Here is an 18,119-nt window from a genome sequence, read left to right on the forward strand (position 1 = left end):
GTGGAACATGAATATCATGGCACACACTTGGTATGAATTTCGTTTTTTAAACGTTTCAACAATTGCTAGGTTATATTTGAGAAACGAAGGAACTTAAACATTTAAATTTTATAGATCCTTCAGAACTGTTCAATGACGATTCATGAACCCTAGGAGAACATCTTGCGGCAAATAACTGTTTAAAGGGAATATAAGCTATAATTTCTCGAAGGTTTGCGTATTGTTTCCAGATCTTTTAGTGTTTACTTCTTTGGTTTTTTCCCCACAGTTTTGGCACTCGTTGCCAGGGTTTTTGTGAGTGTGTGTGGAAGGGGATCCTCATTAGAGAAAGCCTTCTGTTTCATATTCCCTTTAAAAAACCGTCCCCCCAAGTGATGTTACCCAGAAAATAACCCATTTTTTTGTAAATTCCAAATAAGGGTAAAATATCTCACGAAAATATGAGACCTTATTCATCTACCGTTTGATTTTCCCAAAACTCCGCCAAATTCATGATCACCTAACAAATGTGAAAGGCTTGAACAAAACGAAATTCATTCTTATATAACCGGTGCTCAAAATAAAACCAGTATTGTGCTTACTAAGCTTAACAACTTGTCTCAATTAAACTAAATAAAAAAGTGCTGTCAAAGTAAATAATAATAGTTTCTTATCTCTACTTTAAAAATGTGTTATAACTATAGTAAAAGCAATATATATATATATATATATATATATTTCTCTTAATTTGTGACGCGTATAAATAAAAATTATGTTTATTTTTTGGATATAAGCTAAATATATATATTTTTTTCGCCAATTATAGCGAAATGACTACTACCCAGGCCTACTTTTTGGGCATACGCAACACTCTAGGATAAAATATAGTTTTATATTTGATTTTATTTTATTTTCTTTATAAGTTTCCTTTATAATCTCAAATATGCCTGCCTACGCGGACTTAATATATTCTTGTTAATATTTATATAGGCTTTTTAGAGTGACTAAGAAAATTTTAAACCACTTAATTTCTTTTCTTTTTGTGGTTTCTAAATTATAGGCAACGTATCAAGTTTATCAACTTTCAACTTGGCGCGGCGACTAATTGTTTATTTTTTTTTTGGTTTTTTTTAAAGGCACATTTATTTTAATATAAAACCGCGAAGCTATCTATATATATGTATATATATATTTAAAGGAATAGGTCAGGTAACATAAGATTATACCTTAAAAAACGGTTTTTTCTGAATATAAAAGGAATTTAATGTTAAAAAAATATTAATCATCTCTTATTACAAAATAAACAGCATTTAATTAGTCTGAAAAACAATCAAGGATTAGTGCGCCATCCGTTATTGCTTTAGTGGCGTCTGCTAAATCGAACCTCTCAACCCAACGGGATTGGTTGAATTCTCACAGGGCTGAGAGAGGTAAGAGTAAGGTAGGTAGATAAAGAGGTTCGATTTAGCAGACGCCACTAACGCAATGGAGGATGGCGCAGTAGTCCTTGATTGCTTTTAAATGCTAATTGTTTTGTAACAAGAGATGATTAATATTTGTTTAATATTTAGAAAAAGGCCGTCTTTTAAGGCATAATGTTACGTCACCAGAACTTTCCTTTAAATTTGACTACTCATGGAGTGATATTCGTCAAAACAGTTTTTAAATCTGTCTCGACAGAGAGCTACTTGACACTTTTTACATTGTATCAAGCTTCTACGTTGCATTTTTTTGGCGCTACATACGATGCACCGTCGTCTAGTGCATGGTACGGGAATGTGACCTGTACCGATTGATTCAACTTCCTCAATTTCTACCGGTCTTATAGCGGGCGGTCCAACTGACTTTGATTTGCTGCCGGACTTCGTTACGGTATTAGAAGACCAGTTCTTTTTAAAATTTTGAGGTAGGCCACTTGAAGACGCGAAAAAAGACGATCCGAAGCCAAATATATCAAAGACATTCATTGGAAAGACATTCATGTTCATTGCCATCGTTGGAAATGGAAAACCTATAAAACAGATTAAAAAAGATGCAATTTTAATTTAAAAAAAATAATATAATTTTCCAATTAAGTTTCACAAATTAATTTATAAACAATGAACTGAAATATCTCGCAAAGCAAAGGATTGGCAAACTTTACATAAAACTATATATATAATATAATTTAAATACTAATCTGTATAATTAAGCTAACACATTCTTAAATATCTTCTTAATTAATATCTTATTCATGTTGTCCAACGTTGTTGTGGTAATTTTGCTCATTAATTTTGAACATCATTTAATATTTCTTCAAATTAAATATCTGAAAGAAAAAAAGGAAGATGTAGTATCTGTTCTAAACACAAATTTTAAATTGATACTCACAATTACAACTTATAATTTAAATTTTTCGTAATAAAAACTATCGTTATAACCTAAAAGAAATTAAAATAAACAATTATATATCTGTTCCACAATTTTCAAAAACATCAAAACCCTTGCGTTTATGCAATTAAATATACGTTAGAATAATTTTAGTAACATTATTAATTGAATTGCAATCTTTTTTAATGTCTTGAAAAAAAAAAAACAAATACCGGTTTAACATAACGCGTCTCTAACTATTTTAATTTGTTTTTTGATTTTAATATTGATCTATCAGATCAAATATATAACATCAGCACCGTTTTGAGTTGTTCGAGATACGTTTAAATATATGTAAAGGCACAGGGAATTTTAATACAACCCAATCAAAGTTTGGGTTGATCATTTTGTTAGTAAAAAGATTGTTTTGAACATCAAAATTCGTTATTTTGATTTGACAATATTAACTATTCGTAACTATAACTGCGAATACAACTCAATGTTTACTAAGGCAAAATGGTTGAGTTTTTCAACATCAAAATCAATTGGTTTGATTTCATAATATTATCTAACTAATCGTAACTATAACTGCTTTACAAGGCGCGGCCATTTTTAATACAACCCAGTGTTTACTAAGGCAAAAATGGTTGAACGTTTTAACATCAAAATCTGTTTGATTTCATAATATTAACTAACTAACTAGTCGTAACTATAACTGCTAGACAAAATCAATCAATTTAACGAATATAACATATATAAGGCCCTCTGTTAATAAAAAATTCGTAATTAATAATGTTAATTTGATTTTCGTATAAATTTTTGATCACATGAAAGATAGCCAATAATTTTTGTCCCCATAGCTTTGGTTATTACGAAACTTTACAAAGAGTACTTAGAAAATCCTCCAGAAGAAAAAAAACCCCCATAAAACATTGCACGTTCAATAAATTTCTATGAAAAACATTAAGTTCCCCTTCAAAACAACTGTTCAAAAAGCACCAGTACACCCAACAAATAATAAACATACAAATAAAGCCTTAAGACTGTAGTTTTCATATTTTAAATTTTAGCTCAATCGTCTTAAACCAGAAAAAAGGACACGTTGATAATTCCTCATCTTCTAAACTACTCATCTAACACTAAACTAAACATATTCTACAAAAACGCCAACAAAAAAAATCTTATTTTTGATTAATAAAAATTAACATAAATCTATGCCTAATTGCATTTTAACATAAAGAAGTTAAATTTCGTAGACCCAAGATATTTTTTTAAATGTACAATATTAATTCTTTCGCGTCTAATAACCGGGATAATAATGATTGTTACTTTTTTTAAATTTCATTAACAATCGTATAAACATATTTACCATACAGTTGAGTAAACATATTTACTAATATAATATAATTAATTCATTCATTTTAAGTCATTAATGAACAGGAAAAAAAAATTGCTACTGATTTTTGAAATCAGAGAAAATAATAAAAAAAGTACCTGTAACATTGTTACGTATGACGTACCTAATACGTCATGAATTGAAGTGCACTTTAAGGCAATATGATGCTGAAACACATAACACCCGAGTTTCGAAGTATAGTCCATTTTGAATTCATATAAAGGGTATATTTTTAAAAATATATTTATATATATTTTTATATACTTTTAACAGTATCGTATATAGATATATCTCTTAGTAATATTTCGTAGGCCTATATAAATTTTGGACAGTTTTATTTTGTTTTATTAAGTGATTAGTGTTCTTTTCGTCTTTCATTATAAAAAGTGTATATTATATAAACTAGTATTGATTGATTTTCGTCACTCGGTGTAGCTATCATGGTCGGAATTCGTATTGTGGTTTTCTTGAATGTGAGACTCCAATTTCTCGCATGTATTGAAAACTTGTTCGCAAAGAGGACAAATGTATAGATTCTCACGTTGCATGTGTTGACGTCTTATATGACGTAGTAAATGGTCTTTCCTATTGGTTGTGGTGGGGAAAATGGAAGAAATATATTCTTTGTTAAAATCTGTTCGATTATACAAAAGTTTTCCAGGAATGGATTAACTAGCCCAAAAATGACAAACAATATTGGTTTGAAATGATAACCGTAAACCAATTCCCTCTTGAACCTAACCTAACATAACCAAGTTGAACTAAAACTGTTGTTGGTGATATTAACATGCATTTTCTAAATTTCATGATAAGCACTAGAAAAATAATAGAGATTTTAAGAAATTTACCAAAAAAACCGCATTTGAAAACGTGTAGCATCCTTTCAAGTATACATTGCGTATTTTCGATTTTTCATGTTCAAATTAAGCTTCGCACGAACAAGTATTTGAGAAATTGAATCTTAACTAAACGCCTGAGGTGCTACACGTTGACGTACACGTTTTCCGGTTCAATTACTTGAAGTGTTTACACCTTACAACACGTGACACAAGAAAATGTTAGATTTTTCACTAATTTAGGCCTATGGGTTAGTGTACTGTACATTTAGAATTAAAAAAGAAGTATATAAAAACCTAGAAATAGTTCGATGACATATGTTACACTGATAAGTTTGCCGTGTTTGAGGATAGTGCGTCAAGGAATGACGATTAAGAGCTGATCTCGTTGCGAACGTTACATTGCACACCTTGCACCTCCATTTACCAGCAACCGCTAGAAGAAGCCCAGCTGATAATTTCACTGCAAGAAGATTTATTTTTTTGGTTTCATTATAAAATTAAAATAAATCTAATTATTTTCAAATTAAAATGAAAATAACGATCAACAAAACAAAATATAAACTCATATATAATTATAAATATATATAAATAAATCAAAATAAACAAAACCAGGCCATAACTTGAACGAAAACAAAGTATTGTATTTCACTAACCTCTTTTTAATAAAGGTTGCGATATTTATTTGTTTCATTCTAAGTTTGTTTTTGTAAATTCGGATCAAAATCTTTTTAATTAATTTTCTTAGTAACTATTAGTACATGACGTTAAATTATACCTAACTGTGATTGTTTTTCCATACAATAGAAATTCATACACAATTAGGTAAATTACAACAATTATTTTAGAGTGTGGATAATTTACACTTGGAAATATTTTTGTTTTTTGGATAAACCTACAGAAGTTTTGTAAAATTTGTAATACAGCGGTGTTTATTTTTAATTACGGAAGATTTGGTTAGTAGTAATATCTCTTCTTAGCTAATTTCAAGAGAGCTGCTGTCATAAGTATTTTTAGACCTAAATGGGAATTAATTAATACGATTTAGCCTCGTAATTAACATTAAATTGTTTTTCTTCATAGTTGAAAAACAAAACCCTATTGTAGGCTACATCTATAACATCGTGGAAGCTCGGCAAATAAGAAATATTGTATTATAATTCGCTGTCTCTAGGCAATAATTTTGATAGCGAAAAAATGGAATTGAATTTGTCGTAAAACAACTAGGCTTTCTGTAGACAAAGTAACTTAAAAACTTTTAAGAAATAAAACTTTCTTATAAATAAAAATTAATTGGTTGGCATCAAATCACAAATATGACACTAGTTGAATATTTTCTTTTTTAGTTTAGTTTTAGTTTAAGTTTTTTCCATGACTCTTTAACTCTCTTTGAACGCAAATTTCATTTCACCCTTTTTCGATTGCACTTGAATACCATGTACGCTTTGAATATGAGCCCTTAAATTATCAACCCAGTTAAAACGTCGTGGGCAAAAATTACCTGCAAAATAATTATTAAAATTAAATGTATTGCCAATTTAGGATAAAAATTAATTATATTACAAGTGTGTTTATGGAAGTTGGGGTTATGTATGCTTCTATGACGGCGTACGGTAAACGCCGTCGAAAATGTTTTGAAACAAATGTCGCATTTAAATGTAGGTCCGATATTAATATCAGTTGCCTGCTGTTGCAATTGCAGTTGTTGTTGATGTTGCTGTTGTTGCGAAACAAATTTTTTGGCCTTTGCCACAATCTTCATTTGACTTCGTCCGAGAGATCTGCTTCCTCCAAAATAACTGACTATTCCTAAAATAAAAATTAAATTTCATTGCTTTATTTAATATATTAGTCCGTATATTAATTACCAGTAATCATGCAAACAGTTATTTTAATTAAAATAAAATTAAAACACCACACATTTAATATGGGGACTTATAAAATGTTAGTATATATCTTATTGCAAATACAACTTGACGGGAAATTATTTTATTCCGTTTATATATAAACTGTATACGAATTTTGTGTTAATTATATTATATTATACAATTTGAGCAAATGTTCATTATCGTTTCATTCCAACATTACCGCAAAGTGTAGGACGTGTTTGAAATAATTTTCTCACTATTGCTTATTTTAAAGAAGAAAAACAATGCTGCGAAACTATAAATATTCAGTTTCATTATTATCGCTAACGAAATAAGAATTATTCTCCGTAATGCCATGTTGATTTTTCATGTGAATTTTCAAATAATCCGGCCTTCGACATACAATATTGCAAAATGGGCATACGCAAGTGCCAGAATTGTGTTGAAATTTGATGTGCCTTCGCATGTTAGATACGTGTGTAAATTGTTGATGACATATTGCACATTCAACCTTAGATCCTGCAAAATATTATACCATTAGCTAACTACCTTATATAAAAAAAATAAAAGATAATTTCACTAAATCTACATAAATATTTGCCTACCTACAATCCCGTTTTAAAATAATTAAGTTTGTAATTAGGAATTATAAATTTATTTCTTTATACAATTGTTATTAGAACATAGTAATAAAATTCTAATCGTTTATGTAACTCCGAACCGGTATTGTTTTCCCCACAAAAAAATTGTAAATTTTCAAGAAAATAAAAGTTATTTTAAAAAAATGGTAACCATATAAGCCGTGACCTTAAAATCTTATTTATATTTATTGCTCCTTTTGGAACCCCTGGACTTAGCCGCTTTTATCGCATGATCAACTCTTTGATGCGTCACCACATCACCTGGCCACGAAAACTCTTTGGGGCAATTTGGAATTGGACACTTATACTTCGTTCTATAAGATTGGTGCAACATCGAATGTCGCTTAAGGCTAGAAGCGGTACTGAAAGTGCAATTGCATATGTGACAATATCGACCACTCGGCTTCGAATCCGAACCAGTATCCCCTCCACTAGAGGAGGATGAACTAGTACTAGCTATTTCGCGTCTACTACCAGACCCAGAAGTTAAAAGTTTTTGTAATCGTTCTGAAGCAGTGTTTCTAGAGCTACGATGGAAGCCTTGGGGGTAAAACGTCTTATTGTGGATTGGTTTGTACAACGGTGGTGTCCTGAATATCGTGCTTTCTAAAGAGTGTAAAAAGAAAAAAAGAAAGATATTCATGTAATTTTGTTCGGTGTTTTTAAAGAAGGACATTCTTACGTTGATATCCCTGTATCAGTTGAGGTTCATTACTCATAATTGTAACCAATAGATTAGAAGGGCCTATTTCATCTATATAATCTGTAAGGTACGAAAAAGAAACAAACCAAGTTAGAATAAAGAATATTACCTTAAAATATATTACATTATTATAGCTCATTAAATGATATGTCATTACCAATACCAAATAATCTGATTTAATAAATTTAATGCTTCAAAATATTATAAAATATATATTATTTTCAATATTAATACATATTTCTATTGGTAATTAGTGGAATTTATCGAATGAACTCTTCGCAAATGCACGACAACGTCAGACTTCCAAGCAAATAACTTGGAACACTGCGGGCAATTATACTTTCTCCTGACCAATTCATGAACTTCAGCATGTCGCCTCAGATTACTAATCCATTTGAAAACCTTTGGGCATGAAGGGCAAGGGTAACTAGTTCGCGTGCTATGCATAACACTGTGTCTTCGCAAACTGGATTTTGCAGTAAATACTTGGTTGCATATATCGCACGCGAAACCTTTGTGATAACGTGATCTCCACGATCCATCCAACACCGATACTGCAAAAAAACACGATTAACACGATTTATTAATAATTCTTACATATAAATTTTAATTTGTTTAATTAACAAACTGTTTATAATGTTAATTTATTGAAAAATTCAGGAATCAACTTATAATTATTTTAATTAATAATATTCAAGGTATAATATTAATTATACCTTACGATATAATTTATTTAGTATTGCAATAATTAAACATTTCTATATAGTATAGTACACTAACCTAACATTTGTTTGCATTATATATATATGCATATATATATATATTTATGTATGTATAAATAACTATTGTAAAATAATTCGTATTTCATTAAATGAAATATATGCACTGGGTATTGCATTTTAAATAATTATAAATTTGGCAGGGGTTTTTATTTTAAATATTTTTATGGACTAGACTAGGTTAAATAAAATAGCAAGGGAAAAAATGACTTGGTTAAATATTGATTCTAATTACATAAAATTATCGTAAAAAGCTGGATATCGGTGGACATTGCTGGGTTAAATTGTTCCAGCATAATTAGCTGCGCTGTTTAATTATTTAAGTTTCGTAATTACCGCCGGTTATTGTACCAATCAGGAACTACACCAATTAAAGCTAAATATATGAACAATTTTGTTAAGAACATTTTTGGCAATATATAGGCGTTCAACTTTTACAAGAACTACATTTTGTGTCTAGCTCGAACGTGAGCCTTTAAGTTGGAAGGCCAAGTAAATAATTTGTTGCAAATTTTACAAGCTAATTTTTCTTGACTGCGATGTATAAGTACTAAATGACGTGATAAGCCACTAGCCCAGCTAAAATTCTTCGAACATAAGTTACAAAAATAGCGTTTCTTGCTCCTGTGCATTTGCGCTTGATGCTGCAACAAATAGGATCGCGTCGAAAAAGATCGATTGCACATGACGCAGAATGTTCTTAAACTGATATCGCCTACGGTATCCTCGCATTCCACTAATTCGTTGAAATAACCTGAAATAATAAAAACGGGGCGAAAAACTAGAACGGTAAATAGACAGTCCACCAATATGCAAATGAAGCTAGTGTGAAAATAAAATAAATGTGTGAGAGTTAAAATACGAAAATAAGGCAGCAAAGCGATAAGTAGCTATAGCTGTATGGCTTGTGAACAAAATATAAACCCAAGAACCAATTGAATTTACCAAAGAGATTTTATATAGGTTTCTTTACTTACTGACTTGTACTATATAGATATTTAAGTATATATTAAGTTGTTTTGTTTAAATCATTTAATCTTGCCGCTGTGTTTCAACGTCATATGAACGTGTAATTTTCCATATCCATTTTGAATTCTTTCATTGCATATTGGACATCGATTCTTTTTGTTTTCATGTGCATCAATAATGTGTCTGGCTCGAGCACTTTTAAACGTGAATGTTTTTGGGCATACTGGGCATTTGTATAATTTTAAAGACGGTTCGTGTCGAAGCATGTGCTTTTTAAGATAATACTTTGATGAAAATTTCTTTTCGCAGACCCTGTTTTGATATTTTATACTGGTCAGTTAATGTTCATTAATTTATTTACCTGTTTAAATGGGGACGTACCTACACCATGAAGGATCATGGTCAACATCTTCATTATTAGAATCGCCTCCATTACTGAAAGTACCTTTAAAATAATGAAAAATTAAAATTAACTAGGTGAAACGTTTTTTCAGAAAATTCTTCGATTAAGTAAGAAAGGGTTGTAGAATTTCAAAGAAAAAGAATTAGAAACATTAGCATAGACACATAACAGAACATTGTTAGTAAAATAGAGAAGAAATTCACGGTTAATTAGTTTAAATATCTTTTATAATAAAGTTTATTACTTACAATTTGTTTTTAAGTAATATATATATTTTTTTGGTCGTGATAGCTGCATCTTTTGAGTTTATTTACGCTAAATAAGTTTAACATTGCATTTGTATTTTTGGTTAAATGAAAACAAAGTTCAATGTAACCGGACTAATATATATTTGAGTATTTTAAACATATTTTTATACATTTATACATTTAAATAAATATTGCCTCAGTTAAAGTTTGGGTTAGCGGTATTCCCAGAATTTTTAAAGAAACACGGTGTTTTTGGGCTATTCAAATGCTTATTTAGCCCAGTTTTCCAAGCAAATTTTTTGGGACACGTTGGACATTTATAAATGGGCCTTTTATTAGCGTGAAGTTTAACGTGATCCTTCATGTAAGTTGTTGAAGAAAATGTTTTTTTGCAGATTGGGCAATAAGCCTTGCTTGCGGCTGATGCAACATACAGTTGCGTTAAATTAAAATCGTCGAAACCTATAGTAACAATAAATAAAATTGTTAAAACGTTTTTAAGAACTATTTATTTTCCCGACTTAATTATTTTAACGTGTTATGGCAAGGAGAAAAGAAATGCAAAAATAGGTAAGAAAAATTCTATATCAGCTTTCAAAGTTTGAATTGATGAGTATCGTTCATTTGTTCGTTTGCATCTTGCAGTTTCATTGCCACGTTATTAGATATTGCAATTATCATTATTATATTTTTTTCATTCTTCTGTAGGTAAAATATTCATATTTTGTTGTAGGTTCTATTTTGGTAGAACATTTTCACCGTTAGAAAATACTTCTTTCAAAGTGATTTAGCAGTTTGAGAATTTTCTAACACACTACAATTCGTAGCTTTTTTGGGACAATTATGGTCCCTAAAAGGCGTTCTGGGATTTTATTCAATGTAAGAGATTTAAGATAAACACGAAAAAGAATAAAGAAAACTTCAAATCCAAAAACATTTTATTTGTCCATAACTTCATAACATATCCACGTTCCAACTGTACTATATAACCTTTTCCCTATTACATAATTCATATAAAAATACCTCCCACCTTTCTATACTTAACTATAAATATATGTAACCTTATTCATATAATTCTTAGAAAAATTGTAATATATATCAAAAATAGATTATTCATCTCCAAAACTTCTAAGTAACCATGGAATTAATGCTTGAAAAAAACACGAAATATTGTAACCAGTTCATGACAAAATTACCAACTCCAATTATTTTATCATGAAATGTTGGATTAATCACTTGTAATGGAAATAATTAAATGACCGGATTAAGGGTAATTGTTCTTAGGAGTTTTAACTGTTCTATACGATGTCCTGGTGCCATGAATCGTTCTCATATGCGTTGTACAATCACCGGGCCAAGAAAATTTCTTGGGACAAAACGGACACTGATATTTTTTCCTAGCCGCCTTATGAACCACTAAATGCCTCCGATAATTATAGCGATTGGAGTAACTTTTCTGGCAAATATCGCAATAATTATTTTCATCTTCGTAAAACTCGGTTGCCTGAGAAATTACTACGTCTTGAACTCGTTCCAATACATCCCTTCCACCGCTAACGTTTTTCAGAATTGATAATAAAGTTCTTGATCGGCATCTTTCATCTAAAATCAAATTACCATAAATTAACTCCTGTTAATTAATTTATCTCGCGTTAATTAGCGTCTTTGGTGTGTGTAGTCAGTATTTAGGCATTAATTGCAATCGCTAATTGTATAGTAATATACCTTTATTTATGAAATATATATGTTTTGGTCAACATTTTACTAATAAAAAAACAAACACATTTTATTTATTTATTTTTTTAGGTATTAAAAAACCCCCCCGTAAAACTCCGGTGCTTTCTATAAATATAACTTTTGGTTTCTTTAATATACCATTTTGTAGCGTATATAATATATATAAAAATGGAACGAACGCTACAATTGTAACAATATAATTTCCATCGTATTAATATATCTTTGTCTTTGTAAAATATGAGATTACCATTTCCGCCGAAGTAAAAGGAGAACATACCCTATTGGTAATAAGTGACCCGTCACGAATTTTATATAAAAAAAAAAAAAAACATTATTGTGAGTGACCTAAAAATGTTTATGGACCACCAATGCAGCGCATTGCTGACTTTTTCGGTAATGGTCGATCAACGAACTTTTTCTACTGAACGTTTTCTTGCATATTTGACAGCCAAATCTCCCATTCAAATGCTTGTAATGATGATGGGCTCTCAAGGAGCTCAATTGTCGAAATGATTTAAAACAAAGAAGGCACACAAATACATCACCGACTCTATTGTACGAAGGCGTTGTTGAAACTGCACGACCACCACCTAAAGTGAAAAGAAGATTAATTAGTCTCTGCTTAAAAACCTTTTTAAAAAAGCGTTAAAACAAAAAATAAACTAAAACTTGTTTGAGCATTTGTGTTGCAATAACAATATAGAAATAAAATGCAATACTGTAAAACTGCATTAATAGTTTTTTTATTTCATATTCACGGGCATAAGGGAAGTTGGATCATGGTGATGTATTTTTATTCCTTTGTTACAGTTTTTTTTCTTCTTCTTTAAAACCTTTTTAATTACTTTATTTTAAATATCAATATTATTTAATTAATTTATCTTCTTTGGGTAATTATTTTTTTTTCCTATTGCTTCGTTACAAAAAAACATATAGGTTTCATCTTCGTAAATACGCACGTCTGTAAAAAGTTTATTTCAATTGACAGTAATTGCAGTTTTTTCCCTAACGAGGCAATTGTTAAATCTAATAAAAAAAGAATTATAACTATATTATCTAAATACATAAACTATATATGTATATACTTTTTGTTCATATAAGCACAGAAACGACTTCTCAAAAAATGTTAGTTTCGTAATTATATATATATATATTTAGCTGTTTTTGGTTGAACTTTTTTGTATCTTCTTCGTCAGTAGAAACAGTAACGTTTATAACCAATTAACAAACACCCATTTTACATTGTTTTTTTTTTCTTATTATGAAATATATATATAGAACAGCCACAGTTTTCTATGTATACCCAAGGTTTCTAGGGTATTTCTTTTATAACACCCTCTACAGGATAAAGATTTGTTTGTTTATTAAAAACGTGGGATACAATAACAGGGTTTCCTATTTATCACCCTGTAGTGAACTGCCTAACATGTTGTACAAGGCCTATGGAAGTGGCAAAATTGAGGGGATAATTTTAAATTTTGGAAAATTATCCCCTCTGGAATCTTTTAAAATGGAGGTTGAAAGGTACCTTCGAGGAGAGAGTGAGACGGAGTAGAAATCTCCATACTTAAAAGGTAACTTCTATACCGCCATCTATGGAACGGCAACGAAGTAATCCCAATGGGATTTGGTAGGGTCATAAGGTTCGGAAACTTGGACAATGCAGTCCCCTGTGTTTTAAAAATCGAAGCTAATTCGTGAAAACTGGGTTCTATTTAATTTTTAAATGGCGCTACGATGCAGCACTTAACAATGCGGTACTTAGTATAGGGGCCTGTGCAAGGTATTCTGGGAGACTCGTTCCCGTACTGTCTTAAAAAGAAATCCGAAAAGCTAATTCGTGAGAACTAGGTTCTATTTTTAAATGGCTCTAGGCGACGCGAGGTATTATGGGAGACTTTGATCACCGCTGATAGCCCACCAACACTTTTACTACTCCAGCTCATCTCCCTCCTTCAAGAAGATACTAGCTTCTGTTTCATTATCGCGTTCGACGTTATGTTCACTGCTGGGTGATAACTACCGATTAACAAAGCTCTCGGGTTAGGTTAGGTTTTGGATTCAGTAGTTTTTAAAACTACCTAATTAAATTAAAAGATATTATATATAAAGTGATGAAAACTGGCATGATATGCCCCGATAAAACTGTGGTAAGACTGGCGAATCAATCGATGATGAGATAAGCGCTATTAACCAATTTTAAACTGTCTTCCTCTGCAACTCGTTAAATATCCCGTTATACAGTCATAATTCTACTATCTCAACGAAAAAACCGCTTAACATTTTTGATTACAAGGTTTTTCCTTTTATAATATATATATATTTATATAATTGACTATATCTCGCGCAACACCAAACTAACAAAGTTTGATTCTTTTTTTATACTTTTTAATCTATACAATAATGCGTTAACTAAAGTAATTAAATTGCATTAAATTCTGGATGGTAAGCTATTATAAAAAGCTTAAAAACCGTTTTTTGCATTAGAAATAAAAAAATCCCCATTGCTAACATTTAAAAACACACGCGTTGAGTGTTAATTAATTTAATTTACAGGCTTGACCAGCCATTAAACGTACCAGTTAATTAATTTTTCTGACCACCCGGTGTAAAAAAAATCACGCACTGCATTCACTTTGGGTCATCGTTAATTTTAAATATTAATTAATACCCGTTTCCCAAAACAAAATTCTATAATTAATATTTATTATTTATTATTTTTTTTTTTGGTAAATTTCTTGACTTCCGCAACTACGGTTTAATGTTTTAATTATTAATTTAATTAAAACAAATTTATCTCTTATTTTTTTGGTTAAACACGTGGAAGACACAAACATGGAATAGACTATGAATATTAACATACATGGAATGGAAAAAAGGTAATAGAAATTAATTAATTACTTATAATAAGTTTGTTAATTAAAAAAAATATAAAGATAAAATTAGACACAAATATTTTAGGATGAAATTAAAAGATTTATGGCTGCTGTTTAAGACAATATAGAGGAAAAGATTTTATAGTTATAGTAATTATTCTGTATTGCAATGTTATACTTACTGTATTAATAGATTTTGTTTGAATAAAAACCTAAAATACTGTATGTTAATTGTTTTATTTTTCTACTGTTTTGCTTCTATTTGTTTATTTCTATTTTGTTTTGTGTGATGAAAACACCCGTAAAATTATTATTTGAGGTCATATTGTAATAAAAGATAGCTTTATTTTTATTTAAAAGATTTTATTTATTTTTCTGAGAGGTTATTTTTGTTATTACCAGCTGTGTGTGTTGTGTTTGTGGAGGTAGTACTAGTGAGGGTATCGTAGGTCTGAATTGTTTAAACAGTGAATTACGAACTGAAATAATTAAATTGTACGGATTTAACTAATTATTTTTAGTAAAATCAGGGATAGATTTAATTTTAGAAGTAGGAATGGAGAACGGTTAGTATTTACTTTAGTCCGACTCATAGACCACCCAGTATAGAGCCCCTCCCTCCAACACGTAACGAAGCGTTTAAATTATGTTATTGGCTCACTTAAACTACGTTTCGATGACGTTGCCGACGGGGACGGCGAAAAATACACGTAACTCCCTTTTACCTCTGTCGCTATGACCCGCCTCTTCTTTCATACCCCCCTCCGTCCCGTGGAAGGGGGTCCGGGACTTTTGACGAGCGCCCAGATTACTCTGTTCTCCATTCCTACTTCTAAAATTAAATCTATCCCTGGTAAAGTGTTTTGTTATTTTTAACGTTACGTCAACTACCAAATAGATTAATTAAAATCTTCATTAAAAATACCTTTTGGAAACTTATATAAATTGAAAGATATAACTAAATGTTTATCAATTTCAGTTCGTAATAAATCTGTTACAGATAAGAAACGTGTATTCGGCTAAAAAGGCTTTATAACTTGAGGTATTCAAGCAATATAGGACTAAAGTGTTGTAGATACTCGTATATAACAAAAGTGTAGTTGAAATAAAAATGCACGTATTGATAATAAAAAACTAACCCTAAAAGTTACACTATATATATATTTTCATTTAAACCTGTTTGAAAACGCAGCTTATATATAGATACGTACGTATTAAAATTCTCCCCATTTCCAAACCCAATTAATTATTCTTAATTAATTAATTAATTAAAAAACTGAAGAAAAAATAATATAAAAATTATTACGATATCAACTCTGATTAAATATACAAAGCTCTCAAGGATAATTTGTTTTTAGTAAAAAAAAGCTATTATAATATAATATAATATAATATTAAATCTATTTCTATTATTAAACTTGTTATAATTTAAATACTACAGTATTACATATAATATATATATATATATGATATCCAATTCTATTTCAAATTATATAAGGACTAGACTGTAAGGCCTAAATTACTATATACCTATTATAAAAATTAAAACTAATATATAATCTATATTAAGGTAGACTTAAATTTTATTATTATTTTTAAAGATAAGAAGTTGCATTAATGTTCACGCTTCTCTTTTAGATGATATGGTATGTACTAAATGGTCAAAGTTATTAGGCCTTAACTGTGATCTTAATAGGCCATGATTTACCTTTCAAACTAATACCAATTAACTGGACCAATTAACCCAAAACTAACTAAATGCTCTGTGCACATCCTCTGTCCATACCGCCATCTAAAAAAATATACCCGTTTATAATATAATTTATAGCCTACCGTTATTAATAAGCTTAATTAAAACTAACCCTGTTTGATTAAGTGATTAAATAAAAAAATCCCGTATGTGATATTTATATATATAATATATGTATGTATCAAACAGATATTTGGAAGAAAGGCCATGATAAATAATTAGATTGTTTGCTTTGTAGGTTGTTTTTCTATCCATCATATATACCTCGAAACTGTTTATGTTAATTTATATTACTTTTTCAAATAACCAACTGCTTTTTTTCGTTAGGTATATTTACACCTAAATCTTATATATATAGGGTATTACACAGAGATACAGTGGTTTGAACATTAACAAATTTACCCCGCTCAACGTATATAAATTTTATTTAACCCTTTATTATCTCAGATATCAGGCTATATGTTTATGTTTGTCTGTTTATTTAATTCTTTGCTTACCCTATTTTTTCGCTATAAAAAAGAACATTTTAAATTTTTATTTTTCTCAACTCTTATCTTTGGCACTCAGTTTCTGAGGTACTATAATTTACATATCTTCCTTAGAAGAATTATTTGGGGAAGGATTGCCGCGGTAACCAGGCGGTAGTTTACCACCATTACCGCTACCATTGGGTGACGGTGCCGATCCGCGAGAAGTACCACTTTTTGGGGCTATAACGCGATCGCGTCTGCTGGGAAGCAAACGATGAACTGTTTGGATGTGGGTTTTGAGATTTCCTGGCCAGTTGAATAATTTCTGCAAGAGGAACTTCTTTAAGTACCAGAAATTTTATTTCAAAAACTACTACATCTACCCCAGAACAAAAGCGTAGCATGCTATGTACAATCTATTTGAATGTGAATGTTACGCAGCCAAGCACCATCAATGGGTTTCCTTGATTTGGTTTCAAGTGGATGAACCTTATTAAACTTTGGATCCATAGCTACTGCAACTGGGGCTTACGAAATACTTGTTCAGTGGCTAAAGTACTGTGCGGAACAGGAACCTTTGGACCCATAGGTACAACCACTGGGGCTTACGAAATACTTGTTCAGTGGCTAATGTACTGTGCGGAACAGGAACCTCTGGACCCATAGGTACTGCCACTGGGGCTTACCAAATACTTGTTCAGTGGCTAAAACACTGTGCGGAACATTTGTGGTTGTGTAGCCCATGCAAATGATAAGGATGTACGTTGGACCAGGGCAACTTACAGAGCTCATGGTAACTTTTTAGTTATCGTTTGTATCTCTCCTTGCGACTTACAAGAATGTTATAACAAAGCGCTTCTTGCAGTAGTGTAAAACTAAGAGCCATCTGCAGAGGTCCAACAATAACAACCCTTTTACTACGTCTAATCTCCCATATTACGTGCAACTTTTCACTTCTCTCCATTGACAGTGCAGGTGGTAACATAATTTTATGTGCGTGTAGATGACACAGGCGACAAAAAAACAACATCGAATGGGGGGTGTATTCAATTCGCACCTGACAGATGTAACATTGAAATCTCCGGCTAAATGGCTTGTGCATAAGGAGATGTCTC

The 18,119-nt window shown here is 30.6% G+C and overlaps 1 protein-coding gene across 2 annotated transcripts in view; it reads right to left on the minus strand.

Moving 5' to 3' along the window:
• The window catches only part of LOC149702697 (uncharacterized), a 112,080-nt gene that overhangs the window by 50,829 nt on the left and 43,132 nt on the right, over positions 1–18,119 (minus strand). The window lies entirely within an intron of this gene.

This window comes from Phalangium opilio, unplaced genomic scaffold (assembly GCF_054372755.1).
Source record: "Phalangium opilio isolate 3A_F unplaced genomic scaffold, DU_Popi_V2 ptg000017l_1, whole genome shotgun sequence".
Lineage (NCBI taxonomy): Eukaryota > Metazoa > Arthropoda > Arachnida > Opiliones > Phalangiidae > Phalangium > Phalangium opilio.